Source organism: Lynx rufus, unplaced genomic scaffold (genome assembly GCF_022079265.1).
Source record: "Lynx rufus isolate CCGP_SWC_20201006 ecotype Redwood Valley unplaced genomic scaffold, mLynRuf1.p SCAF_4, whole genome shotgun sequence".
Taxonomy (NCBI): Eukaryota; Metazoa; Chordata; class Mammalia; order Carnivora; family Felidae; genus Lynx; species Lynx rufus.
Genome location: NW_025814856.1, coordinates 65,838,258 through 65,860,439, shown reverse-complemented (window position 1 = coordinate 65,860,439; position 22,182 = coordinate 65,838,258).

Sequence of the window (22,182 nt, the reverse complement as noted above, 5' to 3'; positions counted from 1 at the left end):
AGGACCCGGAGAGCACTAAAGAGGTTTCCTTGGATGGGACAGCGGGAGGACCGACAGAACATCAACCTTCCACCAGCTTCGGCAAGTGTAGGCCCTTGACATTTGTTGCTGAATTTAATCCTCCCAACAACTTATAAAACACAGAATGGCGGGAGATCCAATGTGGACTTTGGTGAGCACATCGCCCCCCTTTCCTTTCTCACCCTCGTGGGGCCTCCCTGATCTGAGAAGAAGCGTAGCAATCTATCAACTTGATTATGAAACGTGTGGGGCTCCCTTGAGAGGTAGATTAGGGGACCGACTTCTCAGTCTTGAGATCTCAGGGCTGACAAACCCAAGATTGCCAGTTTGGTCACAGGCTAAATTAAGCCCTGCGTCAGGGAGCCAACCACAAGATGATAGTGGGGCCACTCAGAAGCAGAAACCCTCAGGCATTAAACTTGTGCTGTAAAGGCTGTCGCGATCTCACCACTATTATTCTCCTCCTGAGCAGGAAGGAGCAGGGGCAAGGAGGAGGAGCTAGACTTTCCTCCTGCTGGACTACTCGGGGCCAGATGGGAGGAGAGACGCATGTGAGTGAGGTCAGGGCTGGAGGGACACGCCTGTGCTGCGTTCAACGCTCACCCCGGCTGGGAGACCCCACCCTTTCTCTCTGAGAGGCCCAAATCTTCTTGTGAATGTGCAGAGGAGAAGAGGGGCTCTATCATCGCCACCTCCCACCCTGGTCAGGACAACGTGTATCTCAGGTGCTGGCTGACGGCCAGAGGTCGTGAGTGCCAAGGGCAGGCAGGTGCGTTCTTCCAGTGATGAGGACGTTACCAGAGACCAGAATCTGAACTCCCAGATGGGGGAGAATAACTAGGCTTACGTGCTGAGTGAGCTCTGGGAGATTAAACATCAGGATTCCCATGAGGGTCTGAGGTCACTGCTAGGGGGCTACATTGTGTCCCCTCCCCCCCACCCCGCCGGCCATGCATGTGTTGAAGTGCTAACCCCAGCACCTCGGAATGTGACTGTCTTTGGAAAGAGCATCTTTAAAGATGTAGTTAAAATGAGGCCGTTTAGGGCGAGATCTACTCCAATGACTGGTGCCCTTATAAGAAGAGGCGATCAGGACACAGACACGCACAGAGGGGCGACCGTGAGAGGACATGGGGAGAAGACAGCCGTGTACGTGCCCAGGAGAGAGGCCTTGGGAGGAATGACCTGTGCCGGCTGCTGGATCTCAGACTTCTAGCTTCCAGAATGGGAGACAAGATGTTTTTTAAGCCACCTAGTCTGCGGAACTCTGTTACGGCAGCCTTGGCAGACTAACACAGCGGGGTAACTGACAACGCTACTGGGTAATTTGGGTTTTGTTTTGGTATTTATTTATTTATTTTGAGAGAGAGAGAGTGTGTGTGCACACGAGCAGGGGAGGGCCGAGAGAGAAAGAGAGAGAGACAGAAAATCCCAAGCAGGCTCCGTGCTGTCAGCGCAGAGCCCGCCTTGGGACTCGATCTCACGTGAGATCCTGACCTGAGCTGAAATCAAGAGTCGGGTGCTTAACTGACTGAGCCACCCAGCGCCCCTGGGTCATTTGGGTTTCTCAGCAGCCTTAGGGCCCTCGTGCCCCCCAAAGAGATGAAATCTCACATCAACATGCCTCAGAAATAGGGCCGTGTTTGTGCACAGCGTTGTGAACATCCTTGCTGCAAGCCTGGTCTTGCAGCCACGCTGTCTCCAGCTGAATTCCATCAGTCCGGAACCTGCTCCCCCTGCGTGGCCACGTCCCTCCTCCCTCCGCCATCCAGACTCTACCTGGACTCCCCGCAGCCCCTGGGCATCGCACACCCAACACGCCATGTTACACCTTCTCTGCGGCACGTGGACCCACCCGGCGTGATAAAAAGCCCCGTCTTTATTCCAGGACTTCAGCAGAGCCTCTTCAGTTGAGACTTATGCTTACTCTTCCTCACGACTCATGTTTGGACCCCCTTGGATCCGTCAGATCCCGCACAGTTACTGTTTGCATACAGGTGGCGATGTGGCCGAGAGACGGCGGTCCTGACGCTCCCACGTTCCGCCCCCGGTGGCAGACATCACTGACTGATCTGTCCTCCCCTGTCCATGGGGCAGAGCAGCTGAGGAAAGGGAACAGGTCTCCATCTTGCGTGGTCAGTACGTGAGGCGAGAGTCGGGACCCACGGATCCTCAGCGCAGATTACGCTCACGCGAGCACACATACGCACGCCGACCAGCCTGGCCTCCAGCAAGAAGACAAGCATCCCGGCTGCCTGCTGTCACTGGACGCGTCCACTCAACCTTACTCATGTCTCCATTATGTCTGGACTGCCAAGTGAAATTCTACCCCTCTCTGCCTCCCTTTGGAAATTCCCTAATTGCCGGAGTAAAACCTCCATTCCCTCCCCTGCTTGGCCAGCCCTCAGCCTTGAGATTTCCTAATGGAAACCGCTCACTTCTGTTGGAATCCCAGGGGTAATTAGCAGTCTGGGACTTGCCTTAGTGGGAAGGCAAAGCCACTGCCAAATATGTTGTTGATGTCAACTCACGTCTTCCTTGAAGACAGCATGCGAAGGAGCTGTTTTATGTTGACGGTCTCTTGTATATTTTTTGACGGAAACATTTGAGCTTTTGCCTTCCACATTTGTAATTTTAGACCGCAGATGCCTGGCGTGTTTAAGCATTACAGCGAAGCTCACATCTAATGAGGAAAGTGTCAAGTATATTGTTACCCACCATAAAAGCTGTGAAACAGATCTCCGCCATCGGCAACGTGCCTTCGGCTGCTGCCTCTGTGAATGTAGCCGGTAACAATCGGAGATTCATAGGAGGGCCGACATTTAAAATTGACAACTTGGTGAACTTCCTCCTACCATTAGAAACCCACCAAGAAGTACAGATCGCCCCTCAAAGTCAGATCCGCATCCCTCGCCTGCATTCCTACAACAGCCTGCTCCCGGGTCCCTTTCCCTTCTGTGTCTTCAACACATCTTCAACACTGCTGCTGGAATTATTGTCTGCATCGTAGGCCTGGTTTTATCAGCAGCTACTTGAACACCTTACGTGGCATTTCGCCTCCTCATCACTGCCAGCAGGTAGGCTCCGTGACTCAGCCCCCCTGCTCTAGGCTATCGTCACACACCCACCCCCATGCCCTCATTCTAACCAGGCTAGGTCACTGGTTACTGACTGAACTCACAATACATCTCCCCACTCCGTGTTATCTCTCCGAAGGCCGTGGTTTTCCCTCCTACCGTGTGGCCGTGGCCGCTCTCACACATCCTGCAACGTTGACCTCAAACATCACCTCTTCTGTGATGCCTGGCCACAGAAACAATTGGTCCTTTGTCTGTGTGCACGAGGCGACAGTTGTCACCTCTACGGGAGGGCTCATCATGTGGAACCCTGATGCTCTGTAACGGGCATCTTCCACGCAAGTCTGAGCTCCTCTGTTGCGGGAGAGCCTTGCATCATGGCTGCCCCTCAGCCCCGCCCACCCAGCCGCCATGGCGCCGTGGCTGTCCTTCCCCTTGACCTGGATGATAAAACTCAATGTGGAAGGGGAAGGAGTGAATGAGGTTTCTTACCCAGGAGCTTGCTCTTTGACTTTGGCGACACAGAACCTTGCCATTAGGCAGGCTGTGTTTATTTCTAGGTTAGCTCTCTGTACTTTAGCTGTTTCTCCTACTGAAAAAAATAACAGCCCTGTCAGTCAGCGAGCAATTGATAGTGATAGAAATTCTCCTTTTAGACAGTGAGTTCACTTGTTCTTAAGTCATTCTTTGCCACAAACTGCAGGCTCATTACATGAGGGAAATGTGGCATCTCTGAGAAGCCACACGCTTAGAAGTTTATAATTTGCCTCAACTGATGACGAAGGTCCAGGGGTTTTCACCGCTTATTTGAGCACGGCAGGGGTGGGGACGTGACAGTAAACAAAGCTTTATCTGACTCACTGGAACTGATCTGTGGAAACCATAGAGCAATACCTCTTCTCTAGACAGGCACCCACCACTTGCTTGGGGCGTTGGAGGGAACAGGAACAATTTTCTCCACTGAAACAGGCTCCCTGCCTCTTGAGTAGGTGCCCGCTGCTCGGGACACGTCATCCACTGACATCAGGACTTCCAGTTGCAAAAGATAAACTCACCGCCCATGACTTTTGCTAAGAAAAATGTAACATTTGGTAGAATATTGGGTTATCTCGGCAAACCCGAAGAAGGCATCTAGGCGGGCTTCGGGTACAGCTGGAAGCAGGAGATTGCCAGCAGGAAATGGAATGCAGGTGGCCTTTCTCTCCCCCCGCTCGCCTCAGCACCCACTTTGGCCAATAAGACCATCCCTGAGGTCATTAGTTCACAGACCTCCATTCGGAGACTGACTAGACTCTATCCTATTTCTGATTCCCCAACACAAACGTGTTCTAGCAGTTTCTCTCAGGAATCTACTTTGGTCCAGGAGAAGGTGCATGTGATATACAAAGAGCCTGTCCCCTCCATAGGGGAAAAGCATGTGGGCTGCGCAGACACCCCAAACAATGACGGCTAGCCCCTCCTACCCTCGCCTTTCACCAAACCTTCTGGAGCAAAAAATGGGCAGGGTCAACAGAGGAGAGCAATGCTTATTCCCACCTGCTCTCCACACTCAGCCATGGTTGTCCGGAATAGAGTGAATTGTGTCCGCCTTAAAGATGTTGGAATCCTAACCCCCAGTATCTCATGTGAAAAGGAGGTGTCTGCAGATGTGGCCAAGTTAATATAAGGTCATCCAGTTGGGATTTAATCCAATATGACTGGAATCCTTATAAAAATGGGGAAATGTGGACGTGGAGCAACCAGCACAGGGAGACTACCTTGTGAACATGAAGGCAGGCAGCCAAGGAAGGCCAAGCGTTGCCAGAACACCGTGAGAAGCTAAGGGCGAGGCGTGAAACAGGTTCTTCCTCAGCCCTCAGAAGGAACCAACCCTACCAACACCTTGATACCAGACTCGAGGACTGTGAGACAGTAAATTCCTGTAGCTTAAGCCCACACAATCCATGACATTTTGTTATGATGGCCCTAGCAAACTAACACACTGCCCTTCAAGAAGAAGGAGCCAGGCAAGCGCTTACCACAGAAGGAGAAAGAATGCCTCGGCCACCCCAATGAGGCCATAATGTACCTTTAACACAGATGGTCCCTGAATTGGAGGGAGATTCTTGCCTCCTGGCGGGACAAGATAGTTGAGTTTAAGAATACAATAGTATACAGATAGACCCTATGTTTGTGTTCTCCTAAAATTCATATATTGAAATCCCAACCTCCAATGTGATGATATTTGAAGATGGGGGGCTTTGGGAAGTGATTAGGTCATGAGGGTAGAGCTCTCATGGTGGGATTAGTGCCCTTACAGGAGGGACCCTACGGAGTGAGCTCTCTCCTTCCACCACATGAGGACGCAGAAGAAGATGGCCGTCTGTGAACCAGGAAGCAGGTTCTCGTCAGAAATCAAGTCTGCAGGAGACTTGATCTTGAAGTTCCAACCTCCAGAACTGTAATAAATATGGGTTTTTTTATTTATGCTACCCAGTGCATGGTACTTTTTTATAGCAGACCCAACAGACTAATACATATATATAATATATGTATATTATATATAAGTATGTTATACTTATATAATACTTATATAATACATGTATATTAGATTTATATATATACATATATTATATATTTACTTATATAATATATATAATATATATAAAATGTTATATAACATGTTATATACTTATATTTATATAATATATATCATACACATAATATGAACATATTATAATAAAATATGAATATAAATATATATATATATTTACCATAGAAGTCACTTAGCAATAGAGGACTTCAAGGTTTTCAAAGACAGCTTTTTGTTTTGAGGGAATAGTTTCATTTGACCATTTTCGCTGTTGTTCTTTGCCCACTTTTCCTCGTAGGCTCAGTCTTGCTTTTGCATTTTAGACATTTTTCTTTCTCTTCTGGCAAAAGTATTGGTTGGAACCTTTCGCGGAATTCCTTCTTTGTCTCCCAAACAACTAAAAAATCCAGGGTCAGGACTTCCTGTCTACTCAGCAGGTGCAGTTTGGGCTGAAACAGAAAGGGGTCTGTCTGCAATGCCCTAGGGCTGTAATGTTCAGTAGGGTAGCCAATGGCCACAGGTGGCTGCCGAAATTCCAGTTCTAAAATTACACAGTGATTCCTCAGTCACACGGGTCAAATGCTCAGTAGCTACATGTGGTGAGAGGCCACCTTATCGCAGAGCGCAGATATGGAACATTGTCATGGGTGCAAATGATGAAGCAGAAGAACACGAAATTGAAATCATGACCGGGTTTCCAACTCCATCTCTCCAATCTCCTGACCATTCACCTTAGGCAAGAATATCTTATCTTTTTTGTTTCCTCCTCCTCCCTACTAAAGAGCAGAAAACCAGCTTCCTTACATAATACTGGACTTCAAAACTAAAAAAGATATAGACAAGCAGTTTAGTACAACGAATAGGAACGAGGCATCATAAGTCTGTAGTCCAAAGACGTATTTCACACATTCTCTTGGCTTCATGGAGCATGCAGTCAAATAGAGAGAGCTAAGGTTTCAAAGAATTTTATTACAGGCAATAATAAATATACGTGCGTTAAAGTAGGACGCAACGATGACACAAAGGTGAATGAGTAAGTTGAGGGCAGTGCAGGCATCTGCCGGAAGACTGTGTACGAAGCATCTCTAAACGAGAAATGGTTGAAGATGAATTGGAATTTGACAGGCAGATAAGGTACACCTGAATTTTCTGGCATGAAATGCGTATAATAAAATTCAGGCCTCTTCTCTCAGCCCACTCCTTTCCTGCGATCTAAATACGAAGTGTTAAAACTTTGTTTTCCAGAATACACCATTCAAACAAAATCTTGAGTGAGAGCATAATATCAAAATATATTAACGAGCAATGCTGGGGGTTCCACTTCTGGTCAACACGGAGTAACAGATACGATATTTATCCTCCTGATGAAAAAAAAAAAAAACAGTAACAACAATAATAAAATGTAAGAAGTAACAGTTTCCGAGATGCCAGATTAACATTTAACAAAGGATAGTGATCACGGAGAGACAGGAAACAAACCAGATGAGCCCTAAAATTGCAGCACATGGGGAGGGACCCAGGTGCCAGAACACTCCCTAGTTTGAGGTCAGAGTTCGCATGACAGAGCTCAGGAGAAGGAGAAAGAGGGAGAGGGAGAGGGAGAGGGAGAGGGAGAGGGAGAGGGAGAGGGAGCGGGAACTCACAAGCACTGATGAGTGAATGCAGGGAGGAGATTACCTGAGGCCAGGGTAAGAACCCTCAGATACTTACAGGGAACACTACCTGGTACTCATTGGGAAAAGAACAGTGGCTGCTCCCCCCAGCCAGACTGGAAACCTCAAGACTCATGGGGCATTGGGTAAAGCATTCAGAAGGATCTTCCCTCAATAGTAGGGAAAAAATGAGCTCCCAGTTAAAGATGGCCCTGGTCCTACCTAAGAAAAATCTTAAGAACAAGAACTAAAAGAACGAAATGTTTTCAATAATTTTAGTTTTCAGTAGCTTAATTTCTCCCCAGGATAAAGTTTAAGAATAGTTATGACAATACAAGAATATCCAGTCCTCCACAAGGTTAAATTCACCATGTCTACATTCTAAACAAGATGTCCAGGTAGGCAAAGATATCCGAAAACACAACTCATAATGAGGAGGAAATTCAACCAAAAGCAACTGGGTGGGAACACACACTCATGTAAGCATCAGCAGACCAAGGCATTAAAAGTTGTTACAATTGGGGGCACCTGAGTGGCTCAGTCGGTTAAGCGTCCAACTTCAGCTCAGGTCATGATCTTGCAGTTCGTGGGTTTGAGCCCCGCATCAGGCTCTGTGCTGATGGCTCAGAGCCTGGAGCCTGCTTCGGATTCTGTGTCTCCCTCTCTCTCTGACCCTCCCCCGCTCATGCTCTGTCTCTCTCTCTGTCAAAAATAAATAAACATTAAAAAAAATTTTTTTTAATTTGTTACGATTGTATTCCATATATTCAAAATTTGAACATAGACACGGGAGAGATTTTTAAAGACCCAATGGAACTATAATATCTGAGATAAACGAAACACTGATGGAGTTAATGGCAAATGAGGTAGTAATGAAGAAAATATTAGTGAATAGGAGATTTCCAAAATAAAACACATAGAGGAACAAGAAGATTAATAATAATAAAGTTGGCTGAAGTACCAGCACACGGTGAGACAATTACAATCAGCCAACATAGGTGCCCTTGAAGTCTTCCAAAGGGAGGGCACAGAGTGGCTGAAAATTTCCCAATTTGATGTATCCATCCCTGAAGCCACAGATCCAGGAAGCTCGATGAACTCCGAGGACAAGAAACATGAAAAATAACTAAGCCAATGTATATCATATAGAGATTGCTCAAAACCAACGATACAAAATATATCTTAGGGGTGCTGGGTGGCTCAGTCAGTTAAGCATCCAACTCTTGATTTCGGCTCATGTCATGATCGCGTGGGTCCCAAGATCGAGCCCCGTGTTGGACTCCGTGCTGACAGCACAGAGCATGCTGGGGATTCCCTCTACCTCTCTTTCTGCCTCTCTCTCTCTCTCAAAATAAATAAATGAACAAACATTTTTTTAAAAATCTTAAAATCTGGCAGGGGAGAAAAGAACATTACACAAAGAGGAACAAAGATAAGGATGATAGCAGAATTTTTGCCAGAAAAATATGAAGTGGCCAGACAATGGAGTGACATTTTCAAAGTATGGGGGAGGGCAACCCTGCCAATCGAGACTTCTACTCCCCCAAAAGATAATTACAGAAGAGAAACAAATAATTTTTCAGTTATAAAGACCTGCAAGGGAAAAATGAGACTAAACAGAAGTATATATCTATACATCATAATAAACATCGCCAGAAGTAATAAATATGTAGGCAAAGTAAAACACGACATTTTTCTTAATTTGTAAATATCTCTAAAAGATAACTGACTACATATGCTAAAATAATAGCGATGTGTCGGAGGGTGATGACATATGTAGAAGTAATTTGTATGGCAAGGACAGCGTGGAGGGCTAATAACAGTAACAGTAATATCAGAAAAATCGAATTGAAGACAAAAATTGTCACTAGAGACAAAAGTTGTCGCTGGAGACAAAAAGCGTATTTTATAACAAAAGACTTGTCCATCAAGAAGAGATAACACATAGGGGTGCCTGGGTGGCTCAGTTGGTTGAGTGTCCGACTTCGGCTCAGGTCACGATCTCACAGTCCATGGGTTTGAGCCCCGCGTTGGGCTCTGTACTGATAGCTCAGAGCCTGAAGCCTGCTTCAGATTCTGTGTCTCCCTCTCTCTCTCCCCTCCCCAGCTTGCTCTCCCTTTCTCCATCTCTTTCAAAAATAAACAAACATTAAAAAAAAGAAAATGTAACAAATATAAACACACATATAAGCCTAACAAAAAAACCCCATGCAACAAAGATGGAAAGAATCGAAGGAAGAAATGACAGCTCCATAATAACTGGGGATGTTGCTATCCCGCTCTCAATAATAGATCAAATACCTGACAGATAAACAAGAACACAGAAAACTCTAGAGCAACCAGACCTAACAGCCATCTGCTGAGAGCCCCACCCAACAACCACAGCATACACATTCCACTCAAGTGCCCTTCGAACATTCTCTAGGGTAGACCATATATTAGGCCATAAAATAAATCTAAATGCAATTTAAAGGACTGAAATCATGTGGAGTGTGTCCTCTGACCAAAATAGAACTCAATTAGAAATGAATAACAAATGGAAATTTGAGAAATTCACAAATCTGTGGAAAATAAGCAACACATCCCTAAATAATTAATGGGTCAAAGGAGAAGTCACAAGGGAAATTAGGAAATACTTTGAGAAGAAAGAAAATGGAAATCCAACACACCAAAACGATGTGAGGCAGCAAAGCAGTGCTTACAAGGAGGTAAGTACAACTTTCACCTTAATACATGGAAAAATGAGGAACAGTCTAAACCCAAAGCAAGTGGAAGGAAGGAAAGAATGAAGACTGGAGCAGAAATAACTGAAAGAAGACAGGAAAGCAATCGAGAAATCAATAAAACCAAAATTTGCTTCTTTGAATAGATCAGCAAAATGGACAAATTTCTAGCTAGACTGACCAAGGAAAAAGAAAGCAGACTGGGATTTCCACAATCAGGAATGAAAGAGAGAACACGGCGATTGACCTTAAGAACTAAAAATGGTTTTAAGGAAATTCTGTGAATAATTGTATGCCAACAAATTAGACATTCTAGACGAAACGGACAAATTCCTAGGAAGACACAAATTATCAAGGCTGACTCCAAAAGCAGAAAATCCAGTAAGTCTATAACAAACAAACCGACTGAATTAATAGTTGGAAAACTTCCCACAAAGCAAAGTCCAGATGGCTTCGCTAGCGAATCCTACCAAACATTAAGAGAAGATGGGCGCCTGGGTGGCTCAGTCATTTAAGCATCTGACTCCTGATTTTGGCTCAGGTCATGTTCTCATGGTTTCTCAGTTCTAGCCCCTTATAGGGCTCCATGCTGACAGAGCGGAGCCTGCTTGGGATTCTCCCTCTCTCTCTCTGCTTCTCTTTCTCTCAAAATAAATAAATAAACTTAAAAAAAAGAATTAACACTAATATTTCACATGCCCTTATAAAAATATAGCAGAAGAGGCAACACTTCCCAAGCCATTCCATGAGACCAAGATTACCCTGAAACCAAAACTAGAGAAAGACACCTCAGAATATGCAAAGAGCTCTTTAAAACAACAACAGCAAAGCCAAATTAAAAATGGGAAAAGGAGAGGTCAGTCGGTTAAGTGTCCAACTTGACCTCAGCTCAGGTGTTGAATCTTGAATTCAAGCCCTCAATTGGGCACAACGGGCATGAAGCCTAGTTAAAATGAACAAACAAATAAACAAAAAATAAAATAAAATAAAACAAAATAATAAAAATGGGAAAAGGGCATGAACAGACATTTCTCCAAAGAAGCTACCCAAATGGCCAATAAGCACGTGAAAAGATGCTCAGTATTATTCCATTGTAACGCTCATCCATTATTCATTAGGGAAAAGCAAGTCAAAACCTACTTCATACCCGTAGGATGACCTTCATCAAAAAAATGGAAAACAACCAGTGTTGGCAAAGATGCGGAGAAACTGGAACCGTCATACATTGCTGGCGGGAATGTAAAATGGGACAACTGCCTTGCACAACAGTTTGGCTATTCCTCAAAAATGTAAACATAGAGGTTCCAAATGATTCAGTAATTCCACTCCTAAGTATAAACCCAAGAGAAATGAAACCACATATTCACACAAAAGCCTGCACCCAAATGTTCATGGCCGCATTATTCACAACAGCCAAAAGGTGGTGGGAAACTGGCCATTGACTCATGAGCAGGTAAGGAACCTGTGGTATGCCCATACAGGTGGAAATTATTTGGCCACCAAAGGAATGAAGGATTGACGCAGGCTGCCACAGAGATGAACCTTGAAAGCATCATGTTAGATGAAAGAAGCCAGACACAAAAGGCCACACATTGTGCGATTCTATTTATATGAAATTTCCAGAACAAGCAAAGGCAGAGACATAGCAAGTAGTATCCGTGAAGAGGGACATGGGGAGTGATTGCTAATGGTTACAGGGTTTCTTTTCAGGGTGTTGAAAATGTTATGGAATTAGTGGTGGGGGTTGCACATCTTTGTGACTACACAACCCCCCCCTCCCCCCCCCCCACTGAGTTACATGTTCTAAAGTGGGGGATTTCATGGTCTGGGAGTTCTATCTTGATAAAATGAAATTTAAAAAGAAAAGAAGGGCATGAAAGCCAGAAAGAGAGAAATAGAAGCAGGCTATTGCAAGATTCTTATATGAGGTGTGTTTTCTGTTATTATTTGTGGGTTTTATTTCATCCTCCCTGGTTGCCATCAGTCCTATTCACCAACTGCTTCCAGCATTTCTCACTCCTAAGACAATGCTGGGATTCTACCTCTCTGTCCCCTTGAAATTAGAAGTGGCCCTAGGACTCGCTTTGGTGAATGGATTAGGAGCAGAGTTGGCACGTGCTACTTTCTTCTGGGAGCTTTAAAAGCTAGCACATGATTGGCCACAGCCTTTTCACAGCTATAGGGACAGGAAGCATGTGGGGAGATGAAGCCTAGGTCTGCCTGGGTCCCTGGATGTCTAAGCCCCCTGCCATGTTAGGCACGTGGTATGAGCAAGAAGTTAACTTTCAGTGTGTTAAGCCATCTAGCTCAGGAATTGTTTGTTACCGCATAGTAACTTAACCTATCCTGACGAATGGAGCCTCTGGAACAAGTATGTTTTATCTTCCTTGAATGACTTCATATTTAGTATGTTTAAAAAAAAATCACAAAAGAGGGGCAGTGTGCGGGTCAGTTGGTTGAGCATCCAGCTTCATTTTGGTTCAGGTCATGATCTCAACGGTTTGTGAGTTCAAGCTCTGCATTGGGCTCTGTGTCGACAGTGTGGAGCCTGCTTGGGATTCTCTCTCTCCCTTTCTCTCTCTGCCCCTTCCCTGCTCGCATGCACTCTCTCTTTCTCTCCCTCTCTCCCTCTCAAAATAAACATTTTTTAAAAATCACATAATATTTCAAAGAGTTAAAATTATACTATTTTTTTTAACAAGACTCTTTTGTGGAACATTTGGATTGTTTCCCAACTTTCCCTATTAAATAATCACACTGCAATAAGCATTTTGATGCTTACAGTTTTGTCTGTATGCTTTGTGTTATTTCCTTGGGTTATACCCCCAAGTGATATTACTGGACCAAAACATCCATAATTTTATTGATGTTGATTTATATAACCTTTCACCCCATTGCCTGCAATACATCTTTACAAGCATAAGTAATATTTTTAATATATTTAATATTTTATAAATATTAAATAGCAATATATTTAATAAATAATAAATTATTAATAACAAATAATACATTATAAATAATAATAATAAATAGTAATATATTTAATATTTTAAAATTAGGGGCACCTGGGTGGCTCAGTTGGGTAAGCGTGCGACTTCGGCTCAGGTCATGATCTCACAGTTCATGAGTTCGAGCCCCGCGTCGGGCTCCGTGCTGATGGCTCAGAGCCTGGAGCCTGCTTCAGATTCTGTGTCTCCCTCTCTCTCTGCCCCTCCCCTGCTCACACTCTTTCTTTCAAAAAATAAATAAACATTAAAAAATATATTGTTTTTAAATTATTAAAGAGATGTATGGTACTTAAATTCATGCAAAGATTCATTAAAAATCTTTCTCCTTTTATATAAACCTGATACCCTAAATGTATATTTGCATAAAGAACAAGTCAAGGGAAATTACTAGAAACTTTCTTCTCTAGTGCATTTATTTATTTATTAAATGTTTATTTTTGAGAGAGAGACAGACAGAGCACGAGCAGGGGAGGGGCAGAGAGAGAGAGGGAGACACAGAATCTGAGCTGTCAGCACAAAGCCCGACACGGGGCTCAAACCCACAAACCATGAGATCATGACCTGAGCTGAAGGTGGACAACACTTAACTGACTGAGCCACTCAGACACCCTTCCTTTAGCACATTTAAAGTTTGATTTGACTCTATAAGCACAAAGATTGTGTCCAGGGATAGTAGGAGAATTGCATTTTGACACGGATCAAAGCAGATGGGGTATAAATTCTATGAGGAGAGGAATTGGCAGAGGGAGCACTTCATAAAGTCCAACATGTGACCAGCTGAAAATGCAGAGGGGGTGTCCTAGCTCAAGAAGGGGTTGGGGGGGCATTTAAAAGAGTATCAGGCAGGGGCGCCTGGGTGGCGCAGTCGGTTAAGCGGCCGACTTCAGCCAGGTCACGATCTCGCGGTCCGTGAGTTCGAGCCCCGCGTCGGGCTCTGGGCTGATGGCTCAGAGCCTGGAGCCTGTTTCCGATTCTGTGTCTCCCTCTCTCTCTGCCCCTCCCCCGTTCATGCTCTGTCTCTCTCTGTCCCAAAAATAAATAAACGTTGAAAAAAAAAAATTTAAAAGAGTATCAGGCAGAACAGAAGACTCAGGTTGTGCAGACTGGCGCTGTGTCTCCCAAGGTCACTTCTCCCTCCCATTGTATTGGCTTCTTCTGCAGCAAGTTCTCCCACGTGGTGGGAAGATGGTCACCAGCAGGCTCCCACCGTAGCAACACAGGGAAAGAGACAAGTGTTGTCCCCACATCAATAGAGTGATTTAAAGAGAGACCCCCTGATCCTGGGCCACACACTCCTCCCCTGTGACTTTTCTTCCTGAGCCCGCAGGAGGCAGGATGCGGATTGACGCGTCAGGGCAGCAAGGAATGGGGGGAGCCCGGTCCTCAATGGTACAGGGGTGCCAGGCAAGCCAAGACAATAAAAGTCCTTTATGTCATGTACCCTCCTAGCAATCCTACACACTATTCATAACTGACATTAGGGAAGATTCAAGGTTACCCTGGAGCATCTTATAGTACCAAAAGCAAACACGCTTGAAAAAGAAAAGAAGGATGGAAACATGTCGAAAGGACATGGGAGCCATCGTGGAGGATGGCTACGCACCCACCGTGATAGAGCACAGTAAGGGAAACACAGTAATTCTACAGGGGACGCACTTAGCAGACGCCATCCTAACCCTCAGGGTCAAGGTCAACCCCAGCAGTGACAAGTCACGTTGATGTCACAGACCCCCAGATAGGGCGCAATGAGGACAGTGCACCTCGGTGCGATTTGTTCCAAACAGACAGAGCCCAACCTAATCGTCAGAAACAGCAGACACACTCCACGTGGTGGACACCATACAAAACTCCTGATGCACACTCCTCAAAGAGTCTGCTTCATGGTCCCGCATGGTCTGCCTTGAACTATAAAAGGTGCCGTGGATGCCCTGGTGGGAACGTGGAGTGGCTGCTGGGCAGAGGCAATCAAACGGCCCTTACAGATTTGTCCCCCGTGGGGACTGAAAATGATAGGACCCAGATTAAGGGAGGATATGGCAACGGGCATGAGGGAGATCCTTTCAGCCTGCCCACTCCCGGGGCTCCCTGGACAAGAGCTTCTCGGGAGCAGGTGGCATGGTTTTCCATTTCTCTGCATCCCTACTGGACTGTAGAGACGGCGAGTGTGTACTTTGGTTACTAGTCACTCGTGCAGACTCTATTCCTTCTGTACATGCTAGTAAATGACTGATGAAAGCTTGTTCGTGGATTGCAATTGAAAAGGCAGAGGAGGACCAATCCTACGATTCCGGGCCCTTGCTACTTCCCTGCCACGTGCCACTAGGACCCTCTGATCCTTTTCTCTGTCTTTTCTTTTTCTTTTCTTTTTTCTTTCTCTTTCTTTTCTTTTTTCTTTCTTTCTCTTCCTTTCTTTTCCTTCCTTCCTTCCTTCTCCTTCAACTTTGCATGAATTCTTCTAGTGCATATATAAAAATGCAACTATCTTTTGTCCCCAAAGGCAATAGTTGTCAGGAATACATGGGCTCATTTTGCTTCTTGCTTGGGATGGGAAAATCTTGATTCTTCTTCCATGGAATCAGTGATAATAGAGGCCGACACACAGTCCTCTGGACTATGTTTCCAATGAAAGAATCAGGGATTCCGTCACAATTGAAATTGGGCTGCCCAGTGAGTTCCACAGAGGTGAACAGGTGTTCTCACCAGACCTGGATGTCCATCTTCCCTCAGTAGTGATTTTTAAAAAGCTACGCTCATGGTCATGATGGAGAGATTTACCGATGTTCCAGGGAAACTCTGCCTTTGGAATTTATGCAGCAAAGCACATATTGACTTTGTGTCACTGAGAATACCAAGATTTATGTTCCCGAAGATAAGTAATAACCTTGACTTCGACTTGGTCAATATTTATCTCACAAGTCAATAAATGTCCTGCAATAAATTTCCACAAAGGCCAACAGCTTCTGATCCTGGGCTGTGCTCTGCAGAGACCCCCAAACAACCCTGCTTTTTTCCTGAACAAACCGGTGGTCAAACTCAGGGGCACTTCGATCCACTTATGACAGAACTTCATCCAAATAACTTCATGCGGGTAGAAATATAGAGTCCGAATCTTTTTGTCTTCTTCTCAATAGTTTTGACCAAAGAATCTTCTCCTTTGGGAGCCTGGGTGGCTCAGTCGGTTAAGTATCCGACTTCGGCTCAGGTCATGATCTCATGGTTCATGGGTTCGAGCCCCACGTCGGGCTCTGTGCTGACAGCTCAGATCCCGGAGCCTGCTTTACATTCTGTGCCTCCCTCTCTCTCTGCCCCTCCCCTACTGGTGCTCTGTCTGTGTCTCTCTCAAAAATAAATAAACATAAAACAGAATTAAAAAAAAAAAAAGAATCTTCTCTGTCCAGCTGTTCCTAAAGCTGGTCCCAAATGCTGACGTCAGACACTAGCCCCAACAGACTGGAGGATGAGCTTGTCTGCAGGAAACGGCAAGAGGTGACGCTGGTCACTTGTGTGACTGTCACAAAGCGCATTATCTTCCCTTTCTTTTTAAAATTTTAACTTCCCAAAAGCTCAAAATCTTTTTTATTTTTTTTTCTTTGGTGTTTATTGGCCAGATGCTTTGTCACCATCTTATACTACAGCGTGCCCTGTGAGTAACCCAAGAGAGTTTTTGTGTCCTACATGAAAGAGACATGATGGCCATGTCCCTAAAGGGCTCGCCCTATACAGTCTAAAAGGACCTTTCCCGGGCTGCCTGGGGGGGCTCAGTCAGTTAAGTGTCCAACTTCGGCTCAGGTCATGATCTCGCCGTTTGTGGGTTCGAGCCCCACGTCGGGCTCTGCGCTGACCACTCAGAGCCTGGAACCTGCTTCGGATTTTGTGTCTCCTTCGCTCTCTGCCCCTCCCCCGCTCACGCTCTGTCTCCCCCTCTCTCTCAAAAATAAACATTAAAAAAATGTTTTTAAATAAAAAAATAAAATAAAATAAACATAAAAGGACCTTTCCCCACCATGGTTCTCCAGGCAACCTCCTCCCCGCCACTGTGAACCTCGTGTGGAATACACAGCACAGTCCATACGTGCGCGCACTGATACTTCCATTCTATGCTGACCTACCGCACCTCCTCGTAGAGTACACACGTGGCGTCCACTTGCCACGTGATGCCTGCACTTTAGGAGAACATTACTGGGACCTAAAGGAGCCTGATTCACGGAAAGGTTATTTTCCTCTCTTTCTTGATCCCCCCCACCCCTCCCCCCACCAAAATTTACTGAGATATCATCGACAGTTAACATTGTTGTCAAGTTTTGGGTGGACCATCATCGAACATAAGCACGTACCGCGCAATAATTGCCGCAGCCAGGTTGTCATCACCCACCACCTCCCGTGGTTGCCATTTTGTGCGTGTGGGGTTTTGCTGCTGCTGTTTTGGTTTCGTTTGTCATCCTAGCTCTTGAGGAATGGATGGTCCCTTCTGGAAATATCGGACGTTAAAATGGCACCCCTCCTTCTGTCCTTCCCGTTAAGTCATCAAAGTTGTTGTGACAGCCTAAAAATCTGAATTTCCATCAATGGTGGAGACAATACTTTGAAATATTTATCTCTGTGCTCTTTCCCCCCGCCTTGTATGTGACCTCCTTCTACTCAGAAACATCCATAGTGTTTCAAGGACCAATAGAATCATTCCAGAGCAGCTGAGAAAGGGGTTAGAGGAAGAGAGGGAGGGAAGGGTAAACACAGAGAGAGAAATCTTAATATTTATTTTTCTGTGTGTGTTACTTTGCTAACAAGGACCGAGACTCCAAGGGAAGTCTTAAAGGAAGTCGGGTAGAGGGAATACACGACCAAAAGAGCCCACTCATGCCATCTCTGAAGCATATTAGGTGGTTGATGGATTCTCTGGGAGGCAGGAGAGCCAGGTCTGGAACCTCCGTGGCCACAGGGACAGCAGCCATTCCCGGTCCTCTGTGGGCACGGACCCCCCACTGCCACACTGACGTCAGCCTCCGATGGCAGGACCTCCGCCCGCTGCTGCTAGGAGCGACCAGATCTTGGGGTCTGCAGAGGATCTGATGCCCTTTCTTGCTCTCCTACACATAACAGTCTCCTGCAAATGCACATGATTGGCAGATCCCAGGTCTGCCTGAACTTATGGGTCTGCACTGGAGTTGTAAGGAAGCCTGGGAGAGTGAGTCCCAGCTTCCATCCTGGAGGTGGCACTCAACATGGGGAGTCACCCACATGTAGGACAGGTGGACGGGGGGCTGGGCACAAGGCTGGCATCTACCACACCGAAATAAGAAAGGAGGAGATGGAATAGAGAGAAAGACTCCTTCCCTTGTTTGGGAACAGGCTTCTACTCCTGGGAAAATTCAAGAAGGAGGAGGGTGGAACATGGACTTTGAAAAAGTTGGGGGCAGAGGATGAATGACTGATCCTGGGGCACCAGGGAGAGGGGACTGCAGGTCATCAAGAGGAAACTGGCCCTTGAGGGACCACGTGGGACAGCAGTGTGGACAGGGTGGGCCAGGGGCAAACAGAGCACAGGGGCCTTGGTGTCCAGAGGGTGGGCGTGTGGTGGCAAAAGACCCCTCACCAGGACTGGGCCAGAACCCAGCAGTGATGAAGTCCACCCCCACTGTATTCCTTCTGTGAATAGATTGTCACTTGAAGGGGCAGCTGGGTGGCTCATTCAATTAAGTGTCTGACTGTTGATCTCAGCTCAGGTCATGATCTCATGGTTCGTGGGATCAAGCCCTGCATCAGGCTCTGCACTGACAGCACAGAGCCTGTTTGGGATGCTCTCTCCTTCCGTCCCTGTCCCTACCCTGCTTGTGTGTGTGCATTGTCTCTCTCTCTCCCTCCCTCTCTCTCAAAATAGATAAACATTAAAAAAAAAAAAAAAAGACTCACAGGATCCAGAGTGAGAGCATAAGCGTGTGCAAGGAGGAAAGAAGAACAGTTATGGTGGGAAATAGAATATGATATACTCTCAAAGAATCTTTCCCACAACCCACTTAATGATTACAGAGGGACAAATAGTAAGTTTGTGGTGGAGAAACATGGTTGCAGTTCTCTTAATCAAGTGGTCCAAAAAATCGTCACTATGATGAGACACAGTGACATCATGTGCCTCCAGGTAGGGGGCACAGAGAACAGACGTCGTCTCTGTGGTTCTTGCCAAAATTGCGTAAGTTAAACCATCAGGAGGAAACATCAGACACACCCAAAATGAAGGACTTTCTAGGACATACTGACCAGCGCTGTCTATGCACAAGGATCAAAGATCATGAAAGACCAAACAACACATAAGCACTGAAGATCATGGCAAGTAAATGAAATATGTGATCCTGGGATTGTATCCTGGACCAGAGAAAGGATATTAGTGGGAGATTTTTTAAATGTCTATTTATTTATTTTTGAGAGAGAGGGGGAGAGAGAATCCCAAGCGGGCTATGCATTGTCAGAGCACAACCCAACGCAGGGCTCGAACTCACGAACTGTGAGATCGTGACCTGAGCCCGAATCAAGAGTCAGGACAGTCAACCGACTTAGCCACTCAGGTGCCCCGGAAATGGTCTGAAATATAAATAAGGCTGTAGATGAGTTAGTGTTGCATCGATGTTAATTTCATGATTTTGATTAACGGTTTTCGGTCACACAGGATTTAGGGAAGCTGAGGGAAAAGAGTGTGGGAATTCTTTACCTGATTTTGGCAACTTTAAGGTAAGTCTGGGTTTGTTTCAAAATAAGTGGAAATTAGTAAGAGTGTATACATTGGTCTAGCAGAAGAAGCAGGGAGAAGGTGGGGATTTAACAAAGAGCATTTTCCAAATGTCTACCACAGCAAGAGCCAACGCTGGCTGACTGGTCACAGAGCTCCTTCCCGCGGAGAAGTCCACCTCTGGCTGTGATGACTGACAGCCTGAGGACAGACAGGCTAGAGAAGCAGTACAGCAGAAACCCTTTACTTATCATCTGATGGGAGGACAGAGGGCTACCTGGGATAGGTCAGCCCCCAGGGCTCCTTTCCATGGCTCCCTCCAGACTGAACCTCAGAGGTGACAGGGCAGCCATCATAATCATCCAAATAGGCATCCTTGAACCCAAAACATTGGTGCCACTGGTGCGCCTCAGTGAGTGTGCCAGTGGGAGAGGATGTCCAGGGAGGACAGGTGTCTCTGGAGGGAGCCCTGCCTGTGACCGGCACAACCACAACCGTGGGAGGTATACGGATATGTGAGTCCATGGCCTTTCTCCTGGTCACACAAACAGCTCAAAAGTTCTTGCGTACCCGAGGGAGGGACACAATGCTGACACATCAATAGGCTGACAGGACTCTGGGGTCATATAACCAAAAGGCCACTGCTGACAGGAAATCAAAACTGAGGAGAGGCTCTGAGCTTCTGGCCAAGATGTAAGAACAGGCCCCAGATCTGCCCGCCACCCCCCCCCAAAGAGCTAAGAAACTGGACAAGATACACGAAAGAAGCATTTTCCAATGTTGGACACCAGACAACATAGGACAGGAATCACTGAGAAGAGGAGGAAATGAGGTGAGCTCCACACGTGACATGGGATACCTCTTGGAGAGCTTCCAGATGTCATTGCAGAGAGGGAACTCTCAGGCTGAGCCCAGCGTCTCCCCGAGAGAAGGAGCAGAGCTGGGTCTGGGGCACCTCACTGGCTCCAGGGCACAGAAGGCAGAGCCTGAAGGCACAGTGCTGCAGACGGGGGGGGGGGGGGGCGTAGCTTGAAGACTCACAGAGGGTTTCCCTTGAATTCAGCCAAAAACTGACCAGAACACACATGAGTATAGGAAACGAACCAAAGCCAGTAAGAGAACCCACCCAAAAAGTACAGAGGAAACAAAACCTGTGGTGGATACAGAGGCAGGAATGGTCCATGCTCCCCCAGGCCAGAGTGGAACATGTTCATGGGCAGAGTACTCCAAAAGGGCTGTTGCCTTAAAAAAAAAAAAAAAAAAAAAGGGGTGGGGGGCGCCTGGGTGGCTCAGTCAGTTAGGCGTCTGACTTCAGCTCAGGTCATGATCTCACGGTTTGTGAATTCGAGCCCCGTGTCGGATTCTGTGTGACAGCTCAGAGCCTGGAGCCTGCTTTGGATTCTGTGTCTCCCTCTCTCCCTGCCCCTCCCCTACTCACACTCTGTCTCTCTCCATCTCTCAAAAATGAATACACGTTTAAAAAAGGGGGGTGGGGTGGGTGCAGTTATAGCTTTAGATAAAAAGTTGCTTTGGACCTAAGAAAGCTTTGTGGGCAGCAAGCCTCAAAAGTATCAAGCTGCTTCCAAGTAATTTAATGGCATCACAAAGCACAGATCAAACCCAGTTAGAAGAATAAACAAAATCTCTAGCATGCAAAACCAACTACACTTTACAAAGTCTGCACCCAATCCAAAATGATCACTCATGCAAAAAATCTGAAAAGTAGATTCTATAATGGTAAAAATCAAGCAGTAGAAAGAGACCCATAATAACACAGATGATAGAATGAGTAGGAAAAAAAAAACATTAAACAAGTTAACAGTTATTAAACCTATATCCCATATGTTCAAAGAAGTAAAAAAAGATCATGCATTCTAAGGAGGAACATAGACAATATTTTAAAAGACCCAAATCAAACTGTAGACATGACAGAACTCTGGATAGGACAACAGCAGAGCAAATACTTTTGCAAATGAGAAAATGAATACATTTGAAAACATGGCAAGAGAACCTGCCCAAAATGAAAGACAGAGACTAAGACCAAGGGAAAAGAGCAGGCAAAGGTGAATTGGAAGAGGACACAATGAGTCTAACATACAAGTAACTGGGGTCAGGGAAAGGGAGGAGAGGGGCGGGGAGGGAAAAAAATATTTGAAGAAAAAATGGCTGAAAAAATGTTTCAAACCTGCTGAAAAAGACTAAAAATTTCTCAAAGAGTCCCAAGCATGAGAAACATGAAGACAATTACATGAAGGCACATCATAATCAAACTGTGTAAAGTCAGCAATAAAGAAAAATCTAGGGGCACCTGGGTGGCTTAGTCTGTCTGACTCTTGGTTTCAGCTCAGGTCATGATCTTGCAGTTTGTGAGTTTGAGCCCTGCATCTTTCCCTCTCCCTCTCTCTCTCTGC